Source organism: Antechinus flavipes, chromosome 3 (assembly GCF_016432865.1).
Source record: "Antechinus flavipes isolate AdamAnt ecotype Samford, QLD, Australia chromosome 3, AdamAnt_v2, whole genome shotgun sequence".
In the NCBI taxonomy this organism is placed as follows: Eukaryota; Metazoa; Chordata; class Mammalia; order Dasyuromorphia; family Dasyuridae; genus Antechinus; species Antechinus flavipes.
In genome coordinates, this window is record NC_067400.1 from 220297266 (window position 1) to 220316553 (window position 19288).

Below are 19288 nucleotides of genomic sequence, written 5' to 3' on the forward strand. Positions count from 1 at the left end.
TATCCACTTCATTACAAGCCTCTGAATCAATGCTTGACTGAAAAAAACCCACAAATAGTTACCAAGAGAAGCCATCCTTGAGATCCGCCAAGAAAGGTCTGTCTTTACTGGAGGGCTGGGACGGTTTTAGATCAGGCGCAGGCGGCGGGCAGCAGCAGTGAGAGCACGGGAGCAGACTGGAGAGGGGGTGGAGAGTGATCGTAGCCGTTTCTGCGGGGAGAGCTTCGCTACAGGTTTGGATACTTTCCTCCGGCAGCAAGTCAACAGCCCAGCAGAGAAGCTAAAAACACCGGGGCTGAAGAATACAACCCCAAACAGCTGGAGTCTCTCAGGACCTGGCCGCCCCCCCCCTTCCCCACCCTCAGTGACTCAGCACGCTCTGGGATCTCAGAGCGCAGGCGCAGCACAGTCCTGCTAGTGCCTCACTGCTGCCCCCTGCAGTCTGTAGAGGAAGCTCGATAACACACCCAGCCCCCCCCCAAAGAAAGACTCCAGTTTTTTCTGTTTTTCTTTGGTAGTTTGTCTCTGATTAATAGACAGAATGAGCAAGAAGCTGAAGAGGACTTTAACCCTTGACAGCTTCTACACAGATAGAGAGCAGACTCTAAATCCTGAGGAGACTAAAAATAGGCAGTCCCCAGGTGATTCCCTAAAGGAGGAGATTGTCTGTTCCTCAGCACAGATGAACCTCATAGAAGTGATTAAAAAGGCTCTCACAAGGGAGCTAGAAGAAAAATGGGGAAAGCAGAGTGAGGCTTGGGAAAAGGAGAGGGAGGCTTGGCAAAAGAGCCTGGAGAAGTCAGTTAAAGAGAGAGTGGATAAAGAAGTAAAATCCTTGAAAAATAGGATTAGTGAACTGGAAACAGAAAACAGCTCTCTAAAAAACAAAATTGGCGAAATGGAAAAAAATTCCACAGAACAAAAGAACTCAATGGGACAATTAGAGAAAGATTTTAAAAAAGTGAGTGAAGAGAATACTTCACTGAAAATCAGAATTGAACAAGTGGAATTGAATGACTCGAGGAGACAAGAAGAATCAGTCAAGCAAATCCAAAAAAATCAAACAATGGAGAAAAATGTGAAATACCTTCTGGGGAAGACAACAGACCTGGAAAACAGATCCAGGAGAGACAATCTGAGAATCATTGGACTCCCAGAAAAACATGATGAAAAAAAGAGCCTGGACACTGTGTTCCAGGAAATTATCAAAGAGAACTGCCCAGAAGTCATAGGAACAGAGGAAAAAATAAACATTGAAAGGATTCATCGATCACCCACTGAAAGGGATCCTAAAATCAAAACACCAAGGAATAGAGTGGCCAAATGCCAGAACCCTCAGATGAAAGAAAAAATATTGCAAGCGGCTAGAAAAACCCAGTTCAAGTATCAAGGAGCCACAATAAGGATCACCCAGGATCTGGCAGCATCCACATTAAAAGATCGAAGGGCCTGGAATATGATATTCCGAAAGGCTAAGGAACTTGGTATGCAACCAAAAATAACTTACCCAGCGAGAATGAGCATCTTTTTCCAGGGAAGAAGATGGACATTCAACGAAGTAAGCGAATTTCATCTATTTCTGATGAAAAAACCAGAACTTAACAAAAAGTTTGATCTACAAATATAGAACTCAAGAGAAATCTAAAAAGGTAAAGATTAATCTTGGGAACTCTATTTTGACTATATAGATGTATAAAGAATACATGTATACCTTGTTCTAGAAATTGATGTGGAAAGGACATTGTACCAGAAAAAGGGTAAAGTGGGGGTAGTACATCTCATGAAGAGGCATAGGAAACCTATTATATCCGAGAGAAAGAATGGAGGGGGATGAATATAGTGGGTATCATACTGCCTTCAGAATTGGCTTTAAGTGAAAAATCTTAAGACATATTCAATCTATGGTGAAACTTCTCCCATCTCATTGAAAAGTGAGAAGGGAAAAGTGGAAAGGGAAGGAATAAGCTAAGCGGAAGGGAATACGGGAACTGGGAGGGAAAGGGGTAAGATAGGGGGAGGAACTCTAAGGCGGGGGGAGGGACACTTAAAAGGGAGGGCTGTGAGAAGCAAGGGGTGCTCACAAGCTTAATACTTGGAAGGGGGGGAAAGGGGAAAGAAGGGAGGAAAGCATAAACCGGGGTTAACAAGATGGCAAGTAATACAGAATTGGTCATTCTAACCATAAACGTGAATGGGGTAAACTCCCCCATAAAGAGGAAGCGGTTAGCAGAATGGATTAAAAGCCAGAATCCTACAATATGTTGTTTACAGGAAACACACCTGAAGCGGGGAGATACATGCAGGTTAAAGGTAAAAGGTTGGAGCAAAATCTACTATGCTTCAGGTGAAGTCAAAAAAGCAGGGGTAGCCATCCTGATCTCAGATCAAGCTAAAGCAAAAATTGACCTAATTAAAAGAGATAAGGAAGGACACTATATCTTGCTAAAGGGTAGCATGGATAATGAAGCACTATCTATATTAAACATATATGCACCAAGTGGGGTAGCATCTAAATTCTTAAAAGAGAAACTAAGAGAGCTGCAAGAAGAAATAGACAGTAAAACTATAATAGTGGGAGATCTTAACCTTGCACTCTCAGAATTAGATAAATCAAACCACAAAATAAATAAGAAAGAAGTCAAAGAGGTAAATAGAATACTAGAAAAGTTAGATATGATAGATCTCTGGGGAAAATGTAATGGAGACAGAAAGGAATACACTTTCTTTTCAGCAGTTCATGGAACCTATACAAAAATTAACCATATATTAGGACATAAAAACCTCAAACTCAAATGTAGTAAGGCAGAAATAGTAAATGCATCCTTTTCAGACCACGATGCAATGAAAATTACATTCAACAAAAAAGCAGGGGGAAGTAGACCAAAAAATAATTGGAAACTAAATAATCTCATACTAAAGAATGAGTGGGTGAAACAGCAAATCATAGACATAATTAATAACTTCACCCAAGAAAACGATAATAATGAGACATCATACCAAAATGTATGGGATGCAGCCAAAGCGGTAATAAGGGGAAATTTCATATCTCTAGAGGCCTATTTGTATAAAATAGAGAAAGAGAAGGTCAATGAATTGGGTTTGCAATTAAAAATGCTAGAAAAGGAACAAATTAAAAACCCCCAGTCAAACATTAAACTTGAAATTCTAAAAGTAAAAGGTGAGATCAATAAAATTGAAAGTAAAAAAACTATTGAATTGATTAATAAAACTAAGAGTTGGTTCTATGAAAAAACCAACAAAATAGACAAACCCTTAGTAAATCTGATTAAAAAAAGGAAAGAGGAAAATCAAATTGTTAGTCTTAAAAATGAAAAGGGAGAATTCACCACTAACGAAGAGGAAATTAGAGCAATAATTAGGAGTTACTTTGCCCAACTTTATGCCAATAAATTCGACAACTTAAATGAAATAGAAAAATACCTCCAAAAATACAGCTTGCCCAAACTAACAGAGGAAGAAGTAAATATCCTAAACAGTCCCATCTCAGAAAAAGAAATAGAACAAACTATCAATCAACTCCCTAAGAAAAAATCCCCAGGACCAGATGGATTTACATGTGAATTCTACCAAACATTTAAAGAACAATTAACTCCAATGTTATATAAACTATTTGAAAAAATAGGGATTGAAGGAGTCCTACCAAACTCCTTTTATGACACAGATATGGTACTGATACCTAAACCAAGTAGGCTGAAAACAGAGAAAGAAAATTATAGACCAATCTCCCTAATGAATATTGATGCTAAAATCTTAAATAAAATATTAGCAAAAAGATTACAGAAAATTGTCACCAGGATAATACACTATGACCAAGTAGGATTTATACCAGGAATGCAGGGCTGGTTCAATATTAAAAAACTATTAGCATAATTGACTATATCAATAACCAAACAAACAAAAACCACATGATCATCTCAATAGATGCAGAAAAAGCATTTGATAAAATCCAACATCCATTCCTAATAAAAACACTTGAGAGCATAGGAATAAATGGACTTTTCCTTAAAATAGTCAGGAGCATATATTTAAAACCATCAGTAAGCATCATATGCAATGGGGAAAAACTGGAACCTTTCCCAGTAAGATCTGGAGTGAAGCAAGGCTGCCCACTATCACCATTATTATTTAATATCGTATTAGAAACACTAGCCTCGGCAATAAGAGTCGAGAAAGATATAAAAGGAATTAGAGTAGGCAATGAGGAAACCAAACTATCACTCTTTGCAGATGATATGATGGTATACCTAGAGAACCCCAGAGATTCTACCAAAAAGCTATTGGAAATAATTCATAATTTTAGCAAAGTAGCTGGCTACAAAATAAATCCCCATAAATCCTCAGCATTTTTATACATCACCAACAAAACCCAACAGCAAGAGATACAAAGAGAAATTCCATTCAGAATAACTGTTGATACCATAAAATATTTGGGAATCTATCTACCAAAGGAAAGTCAGGAATTATATGAGCAAAATTATAAAAAAGTCTCCACACAAATAAAGTCAGACTTAAATAATTGGAAAAATATTAAGTGCTCCTGGATCGGCCGAGCGAACATAATAAAGATGACAATACTCCCTAAACTAATCTATTTATTTAGTGCTATACCAATCAGACTTCCAAGAAAATATTTTATTGATCTAGAAAAAATAACAACAAAATTCATATGGAACATTAAAAGGCGAGAATCTCAAGGGAATTAATGAAAAAAAAATCAAATGAAGGTGGCCTAGCTGTACCTGATCTAAAATTATATTATAAAGCAGCAGTCACCAAAACCATTTGGTATTGGCTAAGAAATAGATTAGTGGATCAGTGGAAAAGGCTAGGCTCACAAGACAGAATAGTCAATTATAGCAATCTAGTGTTTGACAAACCCAAAGCCCCTAACTTCTGGGAAAAGAATTCATTATTTGATAAAAACTGCTGGGATAACTGGAAATTAGTATGGCAGAAATTAGGCATGGACCCACACTTAACACCATATACCAAGATAAGATCAAAATGGGTCTATGACCTAGGCATAAAGAACGAGACTATAAATAAATTAGAGGAACATAGAATAGTTTATCTCTCAGACTTGTGGAGGAGAAAGAAATTTGTGACCAAAGATGAACTAGAGACCATTACTGATCACAGAATAGAAAATTTCGATTACATCAAATTAAAAAGCTTTTGTACAAATAAAACTAATGCAAACAAGATTAGAAGGGAAGCAACAAACTGGGAAAACATTTTCACAGTTAAAGGTTCTGATAAAGGCCTCATTTCCAAAATATATAGAGAACTGACTCAAATTTATAAGAAATCAAGCCATTCTCCAATTGATAAATGGTCAAAGGATATGAACAGACAATTTTCAGAGGATGAGATTGAAACTATTACCACTCATATGAAAGAGTGTTCCAAATCATTATTGATCAGAGAAATGCAAATTAAGACAACTCTGAGATACCACTACACACCTGTCAGATTGGCTAAGATGACAGGAAAAAATAATGATGAATGTTGGAGGGGATGCGGGAAAACTGGGACACTAATGCATTGTTGGTGGAGTTGTGAACGAATCCAACCATTCTGGAGAGCAATCTGGAATTATGCCCAAAAAATTATCAAAGTGTGCATACCCTTTGATCCAGCAGTGTTTCTATTGGGCTTATATCCCAAAGAAATACTAAAGAAGGGAAAGGGACCTGTATGTGCCAAAATGTTTGTAGCAGCCCTGTTTGTAGTGGCTAGAAACTGGAAAATGAATGGATGCCCATCAATTGGAGAATGGCTGGGTAAATTGTGGTATATGAATGTTATGGAATATTATTGTTCTGTAAGAAATGACCAGCAGGATGAATACAGAGAGGACTGGCGAGACTTACATGAACTGATGCTAAGTGAAATGAGCAGAACCAGGAGATCATTATACACTTCGACAACGATATTGTATGAGGACATATTTTGATGGAAGTGGATTTCTTTGACAAAGAGATCTGAGTTTCAATTGATAAATGACGGACAAAAGCAGCTACACCCAAAGAAAGAACACTGGGAAACGAATGTAAACTATCTGCATTTTTGTTTTTCTTCCCGGATTATTTATACCTTCTGAATCCAATTCTCCCTACGCAACAAGAGAACTGTTCGGTTCTGCAAACATATATTGTATCTAGGATATACTGCAACATATCCAACATATAAAGGACTGCTTGCCATCTAGGGGAGGGGGTGGAGGGAGGGAGGGGGAAAAAATCGGAACAGAAACGAGTGTCAATATAATGTAATTATTAAATAAAAAATTAAAAAAAAAATATTCCCATGTGAATGATTTAACTATTCTCAGTAAAACAGTGACCCAAGAAAATTCCAAATGAATGATGATGAAAAAATTCATTCATCTTCAGAAAATGAATAGGTAAAATCTGAATAAAATAAGAGCCTGCTATTTTTCACCTTTTCATGGCTTTCTTTTGTTGTCTTTTACATGATGAATATGGAATTATATTTTGTATTACTATGTTTATATGTTTATGTGTAAAATTACAAAACATATTTCAATATTAGCCAAGGTATGTGTATTCCCTGGAAAAGCACAAAAAACCAAGCCCCTGAACAGAGTCTGACAGAATGAAATCAATCTCCAGCTCTACATAGTTTGGAAAAACTTCAAGAAAAGTCAGTCTCCCTGGGCTTAAAGGGGTATTCCAGCCCAGCTCAGACAGATACTGGAAAGCCAGTGAGAAAAAAAATTTTTTTATCACAGCAGATCAGTAGCTGAGACTTTCTGCTCTGGCTCAGTAGTGCAGAAAACCAATAAGGTAGTCTCCAGTTACACGTCAAAAGGCAAATTGTGAGAAACCAGGCTGTTTCCTGGAAAGAGATAAAGCTACCTCCTGCAGACATTAGGGGAACCTTATGCTCGAATCCAAGGCTAAAATCAAAGTAGAAAATACCTAAAGAAAAGAAAAGAAAAGAAAATGAACAACAAACAGAAAGGACCATGGACCATAGAAAGCTGCTAAAATGACAGGAAAGACCAAAGCATCACCTCTGAAGAGGACAAAATGTCCACAGAGAAAATCTCAGACAAATAGGAATTGATCTCAAGACCAAAGAGACTTCTTGGGAGTATCACCAAAGACATTTTGGTGAGTATAAAGGGAGGAGTGATAGAGGATAAGATAGTGGGTGAGGTGAGTTAAAAAAAAATAAAAACAATACTAAAGACATCCTGTAGAAAACAAATGTATATACATGGGGAAAAAATAGGATGAGGGAAATAGAGATAGATACATAGATCAACATAACTGTAAATGTGAATGGAATAAACACATCCAGAAAATGGAAGTGAATAGCAGAGTGGATGGAAAAAAAAAAAAAAAAAACAGACTCCTCCAATATGTTGTTTACAAGAGAAACATTTGAAACAGAAAGATACAGACAGAGTAAAAGTAAAAAGCTGGAGAAGAAAGTATTATGTGTCAGCAGAAACAAAAAACAAAAAACAAACAAAACAAAACAAAAAAAAAAAAAAAAAAAAAAAAAAAAAAACCGAAGTAGCAATTCTTATCTCAGATAAAACAAAAGTAAAAATAGGTATAATTAAGAGAGACAAGGAATGAAAGTATATCCTGATAAAGGGTACCATAAATCATGATAATGATATTAAGTTTATATGTACTAAGGGGTAGAGCACATAAATTCCTAGAGAAGCTAGTAAGACAGAAGAAGAAAAGACAGAAAACTATTTTTTGGAGGGGGACCTCAACTTATTCTTCCAGATAAATCTAACCATAGAATAAGCAAGAAAGAAACTAGGGAGGTTAATAGGATTCTAGAAAACTGATAGACCCCTGGATAAAATTGAATAGAGACAGAAAGGAACACACCTTTTTCTTGACAGTGGATGTCACTCACACAAAAATTGACTGTGTATTAGGGCATAAAAATCTCACAATCAAATTCATAAATGTAAATATAGTAAATGCTTGTTTTTCAGAGTATGATGCAATGAAACAAATTCAATGAAAGGCAGGGGAAAGAAAGACTAAATTCATTGGATATATAAATAGTGTAATTCTAAAAAAATGAGTGGTTCAAATAAGAAATCATAGAAACTATCCATAATTTCATCCAAGAGAATGATAATAATGAGACAACATTTCAAACTGTATGGGATGCAGCCAAAATAGTCCTTAGGAGTAATTACATATCTCTAAATACTTACATGAATATAATACAGAAAAAAGGAGATCAATGAATTGGGCATGCAACAAAAAAGTAGGAAAAAAGAAAAATTAAAAACCCCAAAAAATACTAAATGAGAAATTCAGAAACTCAAAGGAAAGATTAATAGAATTGGAACTGGTAAATCTGTCTAACATTAAGAAAACTAAGAGTATCTTTTATATATAAACCAACAAAATATTTAAACCTTTGGTTAATTTGATTAGAAAAAGGAAAAACAAATCAGCATCAAAAATAAAAAGGGTGAAGTTACCACCAATTACACAGAAATTAAACCAATAATTAGGAGCTATTTTGCTCAACTCTATGGCAGCAAATCTGACAATCTAACCCAAATGGAAGAATATTTACAAAAATATAAATTTCTGAGATTAACAGAAGAAGAAATAAGTTGTTTAAATAGTGCCATTTTTGAAAAAAAAAGATTTTAAACAAATCACTAATAAGCTCCCTAAGGGGAAAAAAATATCTAGGGCCATATAGATTCCCAAATAAATTACACCAAAGAATTAAAGAACAATTAATTCCAATCCTATATAAACTACATGGAAAAAATAGATAAAGAAAAAGGTTTGCCAAATTCATTCCGAACAAACATGGTACTGATACCTAAATCAGGAAGAGCCAAAACATAGAAAGGAAATTACAGACCAATCCCCCTAATAAATAATGGTGCAAACATTTTAAATAAAATATTAACAAAGAGATCATGGCAGTTAATCAGCCCAATAATATACTACCACCAAGTGGGATTTATATCAGGAATGCAAGGCTGGTTTAATATTAGGAAAATTATTACCACAATCAACTGTATCACTAACAAAACCAATAGAAATCATATAGCAATTTCAGTGGATACAGAAAAACCTTTTGCCATATACGAAGATAGGGTTGAAATACGTGCATGATCAAGAGTGATATTATAAGCAACCTCCTTGGAGAAGGAAGGAAATTGTGATAAAAGAAGAACAGAACCTCATTATTCAACACCAAATAAATAAATTTGATTATATTAAGCAAACAGTTTTTGTACAAATAAAACTAATGCCTTGAAGACTAGAAAGGAAGCAGTAAATTGGGAAAACATTTTTTACATTTGAAGGTTCTGATAAAGGCCTCATATCTAAAAGATATATCGAATTGACTCAATTTATAAGAATTCAAGCCATCCTCCAATTGATAAATGGTCAAAGGATATGAACAGGAAATTTTCTGATGAACAAATTGAAATTATTTCTAGCCATATGAAAAGGTGCTCTAAATCTTCATTGATCAGAGAAATGCAAAGTAAGACAACTGAGAAACCACTATACACCTCTCAAATTGGCTAAGATGACAGGAAAATATAACAACAAATATTGGAGAGGATTTGGGAAAACTGAGCTACTAATACATTGCTGGTGGAATTGTGAAAGGATCCAGCCATTCTGGAGAACAATTTGGGACTATGTCAAAGTTATCAAACTGTAGATACTCTTTGAACCAGCAGTGTTTCTACTGGGCTTATATCCCAAAGAGATCTTAAAGGCAATAAAGGGATCCACATGTACAGAAATGTTTGTGGCAGACCTTTTTTTAGTGGCAAGAAATTGGAAACTGAGTAGATACCCATCAGATGGAGAATGGCTGAATAAGTTATGATATATGAACATAGAATACTATTGTTCTGTAAGAAAGGGCCAGCAGGATGATTTCAGAGAAGTCTGGAGAGAATTATATGAACTGATGATAAGTAAAGTGAGCAGAACCGAGAGATCATTATATGTGGCAACAGGAAAATTATTCTGATGGACATGACTCTTTACAACAATGAGATGATTGAGGCCATTTCCTGATCTTGTGATGAAGAGAGCCAATTACACTCAGAGAAAGGACTGTGGGAACTTAGTGTGGATCACAACATAGCATTTTCACTCCTTTATTGTTGTTTGCTTACATTTTGTTTTCATATTTTTTCCTTCTTGAACTGATTTTTCTTGCGCATCAAGATTATTGTATAAATAAGTATACATGGGACTTCCAGCCAAGATGGCGGAGAGGAGGCACACAGCTGTGTAAGCTCCGCATTTTCTCTCATTATCCATTTCATTACAAGCCTCTGAATTAATGCTTGCCTGAAAAAAAACCCCACAAATAGTTACCAAGAGAAGACATCCTTGAAACTCAACAAGAAAGGTCTGTTTTTGCTCGAGAGTGGGGATGCTTTTAGATAGTGTGCAGGCTGAGGGCAGCGACAGCGAGAGCACGGGAGCAGAACGGAGAGGGGGTGGGGTGTGATCGCAGCAGTATCTGCAGGGAGAGCTTTGCTATAGGACTGGATACTTTGCCCTGGCAGCAAGCCAGCAGCCCAGCAGAGAAGCTAAAAACACCTGGGGTGAAGAATACAACGCAGAACAGTTGGAGTCTCTCGGGACCTGGCCACCCCTCCCCCACAGTGTCTCAGCACACTCTCAGAGTCTCAGTGCACAGGCGCAGCACAGTTTAGCTAGTGCCTCGCTGCTGCCCCCACAGTCTGTAGAGGAAGCTGGGTAACACAACCCAGCCCCTCCCGCCCAAAAAGCAGACTTCATTTAGGGATTCTTTCTTTTTTTTTCTTTGCTAGTTTGTCTTTGATTCTGTGACAAAATGAGCAAAAAATTGAAGAGGACTTTAACCTTTGACAGCTTCTATACAGATAGAGAGCAGACTAAATCCTGAGGAGACTAAAAACAGACTGTCTCCAGGTGAATACCCAAAGGAGGAGATCATCTGCTCCTCAGCACAGATAAACCTCATAGAAGTAATTTAAAAGGCTCTCACAAGGGAGCTAGAAGAAAAATGGGAAAAGGAGAGGGAGGCTTGGCAAGAGAGTCTGGAGAAGTCATCCCACTCATTTAAAGAGAGAGTGGATAAACAAATAAAATCCTTGAAAAATAGGATTAGTGAACTGGAAACAGAAAATAGCTCTCTAAAAAACAAAATTGGCAAAATGGCAAAAAAAAAAAATTCCATAAAATAAAAGAACTCAATTGGACAATTAGAAAAAGATTTTTAAAAAGTGAGTGAAGAAAATACTTCATTGAAAATCAGGTTTGAATAAATGGAATTGAATGACTCGAGGAGACAAGAAGAATCAGTCAAGCAAATCCAAAAAAATCAAACAATGGAAAAGAATGTGAAATACCTTCTTGGGAAAACAACAGACCTGGAAAACAGATCCAGGAGAGACAATCTGAGAATTATTGGACTCCCAGAAAAGTATGATGAAAAAAAGAGCCTGGACACTATTTTCCAGGAAATAATCAAAGAGAACTGCCCAGAAGTCATAGAAACAGAGGGTAAAATAGACATTGAAAGAATTCATCGATCCCCTACTGAAAGGGATCCTAAAATCAAAACACCAAGAAATATAGGGGACAAATGCCAGAACCCTCAGACGAAGGAAAAAAAATATTGCAAGTGGCTAGAAAAACCCAATTCAAGTATCGAGGAGCCACAATAAAGATCACCCAGGATCTGGCAGCATCCACATTAAAGGATCGAAGGGCTTGGAATATGATATTCCAAAAGGCTAAGGAACTTGGTATGCAACCAAAAATAACTTACCCAGCTAGAATGAGCATCTTTTTCCAGGGAAAAAGATGGACATTCAACAAAGTAAGCAAATTTCACCTATTTTTGATGAAAAAGCCAGAACTTAACAAAAAGTTCGATCTACAAATATAGAACTCAAGAGAAACCTAAAAAAGATTAATCTTGGGAACTATATTTTGACTATATAGATGTATAAAGAATACATGTATACCTTGTTCTAGAAATTGATGTGGAAAGGACATTGTACCAGAAAAAGGGTAAAGTGGGGGTAGTACATCTCATGAAGAGGCGAAGGAAACCTATTATATCTGAGAGAAAGAATGGAGGGGGATGAATATAGTGGGTATCTTACTACCTTCAGAATTGGCTTTAAGTGAAAAATCTTAAGACATATTCAATCTATGGTGAAACTTCTCCCATCTCACTGAAAAGTGAGAAGGGAAAAGTGAAAAGGGAAGGAATAAGCTAAGGGGAAGGGAATACAGGAACTGGGAGGGAAAGGGGTAAGATAGGGGGAGGAACTCTAAGGCGGGGGGAGGGATACTAAAAAGGGAGGGCGGTGAGAAGCAAGTGGTGCTCACAAGCTTAATACTGGGAAGGGGGGGGAAAGGGGAAAGAAGGGAGGAAAGCATAAACCAGGGTTAACAAGATGGCAAGTAATACAGAATTGGTCATTCTAACCATAAACGTGAACGGGGTAAACTCCCCCATAAAGAGGAAGTGGTTAGCATAATGGATTAAAAGCCAGAATCCTACAATATGTTGTTTACAGGAAACACACCTGAAGCGGGGAGATACATGTAGGTTAAAGGTAAAAGCTTGGAGCAAAATCTACTATGCTTCAGGTGAAGTCAAAAAAGCAGGGGTAGCCATCCTGATCTCAGATCAAGCTAAAGCAAAAATTGATCTAATTAAAAGAGACAAGGAAGGGCACTATGTCTTGCTAAAGGGTAGCATGGATAATGAAGCAATATCTATATTAAAAATATATGCACCAAGTGGTGTAGCATCTAAATTCTTAAAAGAGAAATTAAGAGAGCTGCAAGAAGAAATAGACAGCAAAACTATAATAGTGGGAGATCTCAACCTTGCACTCTCAGAATTAGATAAATCAAACCATAAAATAAATAAGAAAGAAGTCAAAGAGGTAAATAGAATATTAGAAAAATTAGATATGATAGATCTCTGGAGAAAATGTAATGGAGACCAAAAGGAGTACACTTTCTTTTCAGCAGTTCATGGAACCTATACAAAAATTGACCATATATTAGGACATAAAAACCTCAAACTCAAATGCAGTAAGGCAGAAATAGTAAATGCATCCTTTTCAGACCATGATGCAATGAAAATTACATTCAATAAAAAGCCAGGGGAAAGTAAACCAAAAAATAATTGGAAACTAAATAATCTCATACTAAAGAATGAGTGGGTGAAACAGCAAATCATAGACATAATTAATAACTTCACCCAAGAAAACGATAATAATGAGACATCATACCAAAATGTATGGGATGCAGCCAAAGCGGTAATAAGGGGAAATTTCATATCTCTAGAGGCCTATTTGTATAAAATAGAGAAAGAGAAGGTCAATGAATTGGGCTTGCAACTAAAAATGCTAGAAAAGGAACAAATTAAAAACCCCCAGTCAAACACTAAACTTGAAATTCTAAAAATAAAAGGAGAGATTAATAAAATTGAAAGTAAAAAAACCTATTGAATTAATTAATAAAAGTAAGAGTTGGTTCTATGAAAAAACCAACAAAATAGACAAACCCTTAGTAAATCTAATTTAAAAAATGAAAGAGGATAATCAAATTGTTAGTCTTAAAAATGAAAAGGGAGAACTTGCCACTAACGAAGAGGAAATTAGAGCAATAATTAGGAGTTACTTTGACCAACTTAATGCCAATAAATTCGACAACTTAAATGAAATAGAAAAATACCTCCAAAAATATAGCTTGCCCAAACTAACAGAGGAGGAAGTAAATATCCTAAACAGTCCCATCTCAGAAAAAGAAATAGAACAAACTATCAATCAACTCCCTAAGAAAAAATCCCCAGAACCAGATGGATTTACATGTGAATTCTCCCAAACATTTAAAGAACAATTAACTCCAATGTTATATAAACTATTTGAAAAAATAGGGATTGAAGGAGTCCTACCAAACTCCTTTTATGACACAGACATGGTACTGATACCAAAACCAGGTAGGCTGAAAACAGAGAAAGAAAATTATAGACCAATCTCCCTAATGAATATTGATGCTAAAATCTTAAATAAAATATTAGCAAAAAGATTACAGAAAATTGTCACCAGGATAATACACTATGACCAAGTAGGATTTATACCAGGAATGCAGGGCTGGTTCAATATTAGGAAAACTATTAGCATAATTGACTATATCAATAACCAAACAAACAAAAACCACATGATCATCTCAATAGATGCAGAAAAAGCATTTGATAAAATCCAACATCCATTCCTAATAAAAACACTTGAGAGCATAGGAATAAATGGACTTTTCCTTAAAATAGTCAGGAGCATATATTTAAAACCATCAGTAAGCATCATATGCAATGGGGAAAAACTGGAACCTTTCCCAGTAAGAGCTGGAGTGAAGCAAGGTTGCCCACTATCACCATTATTATTCAATATCGTATTAGAAACACTAGCCTCTGCAATAAGAGTTGAGAAAGATATTAAAGGAATTAGAGTAGGCAATGAGGAAACCAAACTATCACTCTTTGCAGATGATATGATGGTATAGAGATTCTACTAAAAAGCTATTAGAAATAATTCATAATTTTAGCAAAGTAGCTGGATACAAAATAAATCCTCAGCATTTTTATACGCTACCAACAAAATCCAACAGCAAGAGATACAAAGAGAAATTCCATTCAGAATAACTGTTGATAGCATAAAATATTTGGGAATCTATCTACCAAAGGAAAGTCAGGAATTATATGAGCAAAATTACAAAAAAGTTTCCACACAAATAAAGTCAGACTTAAATAATTGGGAAAATATTAAGTGCTCTTGGATAGGCCGAGCGAATATAATAAAGATGACAATATTCCCTAAAGTATTCTATTTATTTAGTGCTATACCAATCAGACTTCCAAGAAAATATTTTAATGATCTAGAAAAAATAACAATAAAATTCATATGGAACAATAAAAAGTCGAGAATCTCAAGGGAATTAATGAAAAAAAAAATCAAATGAAAGTGGTCTAGCTGTACCTGATCTAAAATTATATTATAAAGCAACAGTCACCAAAACCATTTGGTATTGGCTAAGAAATAGATTAGTTGATCAGTGGAAAAGGTTAGGTTCATAAGACAGAATAGTTAACTATAGCAATCTAGTGTTTGACAAACCCAGAGATCCTAACTTTTGGGATAAGAATTCATTATTTGATAAAAACTGCTGGGATAACTGGAAATTAGTATGGCAGAAATTAGGCATGGACCCACACTTAACACCATATACCAAGATAAGATCAAAATGGATCCATGACCTAGGCATAAAGAACGAGATTATAAATAAATTAGAGGAACATAAGATAGTTTATCTCTCAGACTTGTGGAGGAGAAAGAAATTTGTGACCAACGATGAACTAGAGACCATTACTGATCACAAAATAGAAAATTTTGATTACATCAAATTAAAAAGCCTTTGTACAAATAAAACTAATGCAAACAAGATTAGAAGGGAAGCAACAAACTGGGAAAACATCTTCATAGTTAAAAAGTTCTGATAAAGACCTCATTTCCAAAATATATAGAGAACTGACTCTAATTTATAAGAAATCAAGCCATTCTCCAAATGATAAATGTTCAAAGCATATGAGCAGACAATTTTCAGATGATGAAATTGAAACTATTACCACTCATATGAAAGAGTGTTCCAAATTATTATTGATCAGAGAAATGCAAATTAAGACAACTCTGAGATACCACTACACACCTGTCAGATTGGCTAAGATGACAGGAAAAGATAATGAAGAATTTTGGAGGGGATACGGGAAAACTGGGACACTGGTGCATTGTTGGTGGAGTTGTGAACGAATCCAACCATTCTGGAGAGTAATCTGGAATTATGCCCAAAAAGTTATCAAATTGTGCATACCCTTTGATCCAGCAGTGTTTCTATTGGGTTTATATCCCAAAGAAATATTAAAGAAGGGGAAGGGACCAGTATGTGCCAAAATATTTGTGGCAGCCCTGTTTGAAGTGCCTAGAAACTGGAAATTGAATGGATGCCCATCAATTGGAGAATGGCTGGGTAAATTGTGGTATATGAATGTTATGGAATATTATTGTTCTGTAAGAAATGACCAGCAGGATGAATACAGAGAGGCTTGGCGAGACTTACATGAACTGATGCTAAGTGAAATGAGAAGAACCAGGAGATCATTATACACTTCGACAATTATATTGTATGAGGATGTATTCTGATGAAAGTGGACTTCTTTGACAAAGAGACCTAACTGAGTTTCAATTGATAAATGATGGACAGAAGCAGCTACACCCAAAGAAAGAATACTGGGAAAGGTATGTGAACTATCTGCATCTTTGTTTTTCTTCCTGGGTTATTTTTACCTTCTGAATCCAGTTCTCCCTGTGCAACAAGAGAATTTTTCGGTTCTGCAAACATATATTGTATCTAGGATATACTGCAGCATATCTAACATATATAGAAGTGCTTGCCATCTAGGGGAGGGGGTGGAGGTAGGGAGGGAAAAATCGAACAGAAACGAGTGCCAGGGATAATGTTGTAAAAAAATTACCCTGGCATGGATTCTGTCAATATAAAGTTATTATTGAATAAAATAAAAAAAATAAGTATACACATACTATATACACATAAAATATACATATATTTTAAGAATTTTAACATATATTGGTATTACTTGCCATCTAGGAGAGGGAATGGGTGTACAGTGTCAGGAGTAGCTCACTGGAGGATCTTGGAACCACCCCTACTCTTTGGTCTTAGTGGAGGAGTGAAGTAGGCAGGAGAGCCACCAGGATGGTCAAGGATGGAGTGTCTTTATTTCTAGTCCTCTCAACCCTAAAACCCCTTAAATCAGTATGATTACATTATTACAGTACACTAAGAAACTAGAAAACCATTATATCATCATATCACATTGAGCAAATTTTAACTATAAGCATTGTGCTATATAAATGCTTCTTACTGTAAGTATCCCTTGCTTCAAGTAGAACAAATGTTGGTCACGCCCACCTTGACTTCTCAGTATGGGTGAGAACACCAAGGCAAAGTGGTGAGCCAAACTAGACATTGTCAGCAGATTCCCTCTGGGTTGAAGTCTTATACCTTAAGCAGAGTTCCCCCACTATCTGTGGCCCTCTACATCTCCCACATTCTTTTGTTTGAATTGAAACTGGTAAACATAAATCTATCAGCATAGGAAGTATTACACAAGCACGTTGTTATATAACACAGGCTAGTAGTGATGTAACAAACAACATGAATCAAAATGAGAAATCACATATGCAAGTAGTGATATAACAAGCAATATGAATTAGCATGAGAGGAATCACAAGGGGAAGTAGTGATATAATAACAATATTAATCAATAAGGTATTATAAAAAATTTTCATGAGTCCCAGAAGGAAGGCATATGAATAACAATCACACAAACATTTCCTTCAGCAGCCAAGAGGGAGTCCAAAACCAATCTATTTTCCATCGTTTCATGTGTCAGGGAATCTAATGATTCCTGAAGGTTTTGAAGTCCTTCAACAGTCTTATTAACAATTTTTGATGTTCATGAGTCAATTGCTATACACAAAGGGTTAACAGCCATGCTCTTTCAGTGGGACATATAGTCAGAGATGGAACCATCTGATGTTTCTTTGGTCTTCTCCTTTGTTTCAAGGGTCTTCTCTTCTTCTGTCTTTCTCTGATAGACAAGGCAAATATGGCTCATTGGCAGCCATTTGATTCCTTCTCCATCTATAGAGATACAAGCAAATCCTCTCCCCCAAGCAGTTAACCTATCTGGTCCTGATACTGTGCACAAAAGTGTGCAAAATGATTAGAAGCATATACAGATCTATTATCTATTTTCCAATTTCATGTAAAAACATTCATCAACATTCAGTAAGCTCAAAAAGAGTTACTCCAAAGATTTTTACCCTTGTGAGTTCTTTCCCCTCTTTTTATGATCTCTTTAGGATATCAATCCAATGATTAGACTGTTGGATCAAAGGGTATGCACAATTTAAAGCCTTTGGGCATAGTTCCAAATTGCTTTCCAGAATAGTTGTATTATTTCATAAATCCACCAATAATTCCCACATCACCTCCAAATTTTGTCTTTATCTTTTTCTGTCATCTTGACAGATTAGAAAAGTGCATAGCAATATCTTAGAGTTACTTTACTTTGTATTTCTTTAACCAATAAGGATTTAAAGATCTTTTTTCATATGACACAACATGGTTTTGATTTCATCTGATAATTGTCTGTTTATATCGTTTGACTATTTTATCAATTTATCAATTGGGGAATGATTTGCATTCTTATAAATTTGATTCAGTTCTCTAAATATTTTTGAAATGACACCTTTATCAGAAACACTAGCTGCAAATATTATGTCCCAGTTTTCTACTTCTTTTATAATCTTGATAATATTAGTTTTATTTGTGCAGTTTTTTTTTTAATTTAAGGAAATCAAAATTATCTATCTTCCATTTCATAGTGTTCTCTATTTCTCATTTGGTTATAAATTTCTTCTTTCTCCAAAGATTTGACAGATATACTCTCATTTGCTTTCTTTCATTGCTTATAGTATCATCATCCTTGTATCTTTCATGAGTCTATTTTGACCTATACTTTGGTGTAGGTTATGAGATGTTAGTTCTTGTCTAGTTTTTGCCATACTATTTTCCAATTTTTCCAGAAATTTTTGTTAAATACTCAGTTCTTATTCCAGAAAACCTTGTCTGGGTTTATCAATGAATAGATTACTATAGTCATTAATTATTGTGTCTTGTGTACCTAATTCATTATTTTATTTATCTGCCTCTATTTCTTCACCAATGTGATACTTTTTTTCAAAAAAAAGTCCTTCATGTCCATACTAGGCAGCTTACAGTAGATTGTGGGGAGATAATGTGCCTCTATCAAGTTGCTTTTGTATTCATAAGCACCTTCTCTATTTGCACATGAAACAAAATATTAATGAATTAATAAGCATTTTAAGTGTTTATTATGTAACAACAACCTCTTTAAGGATTGAGAATACAAAGAAAACAGCTCCAAATCAAGAGAATGATACTATACATTTTTAATAAATTGTTTTATTTTACCAATTATATGTAAACCATTTTAATTTGATTTAAAAAAAAAGATTCCTAACTTCTTTCTCCTAATCCCTCATTTAAAAAGCAAGCAGTATTATATAGATTATACATGGAAAGTCAAG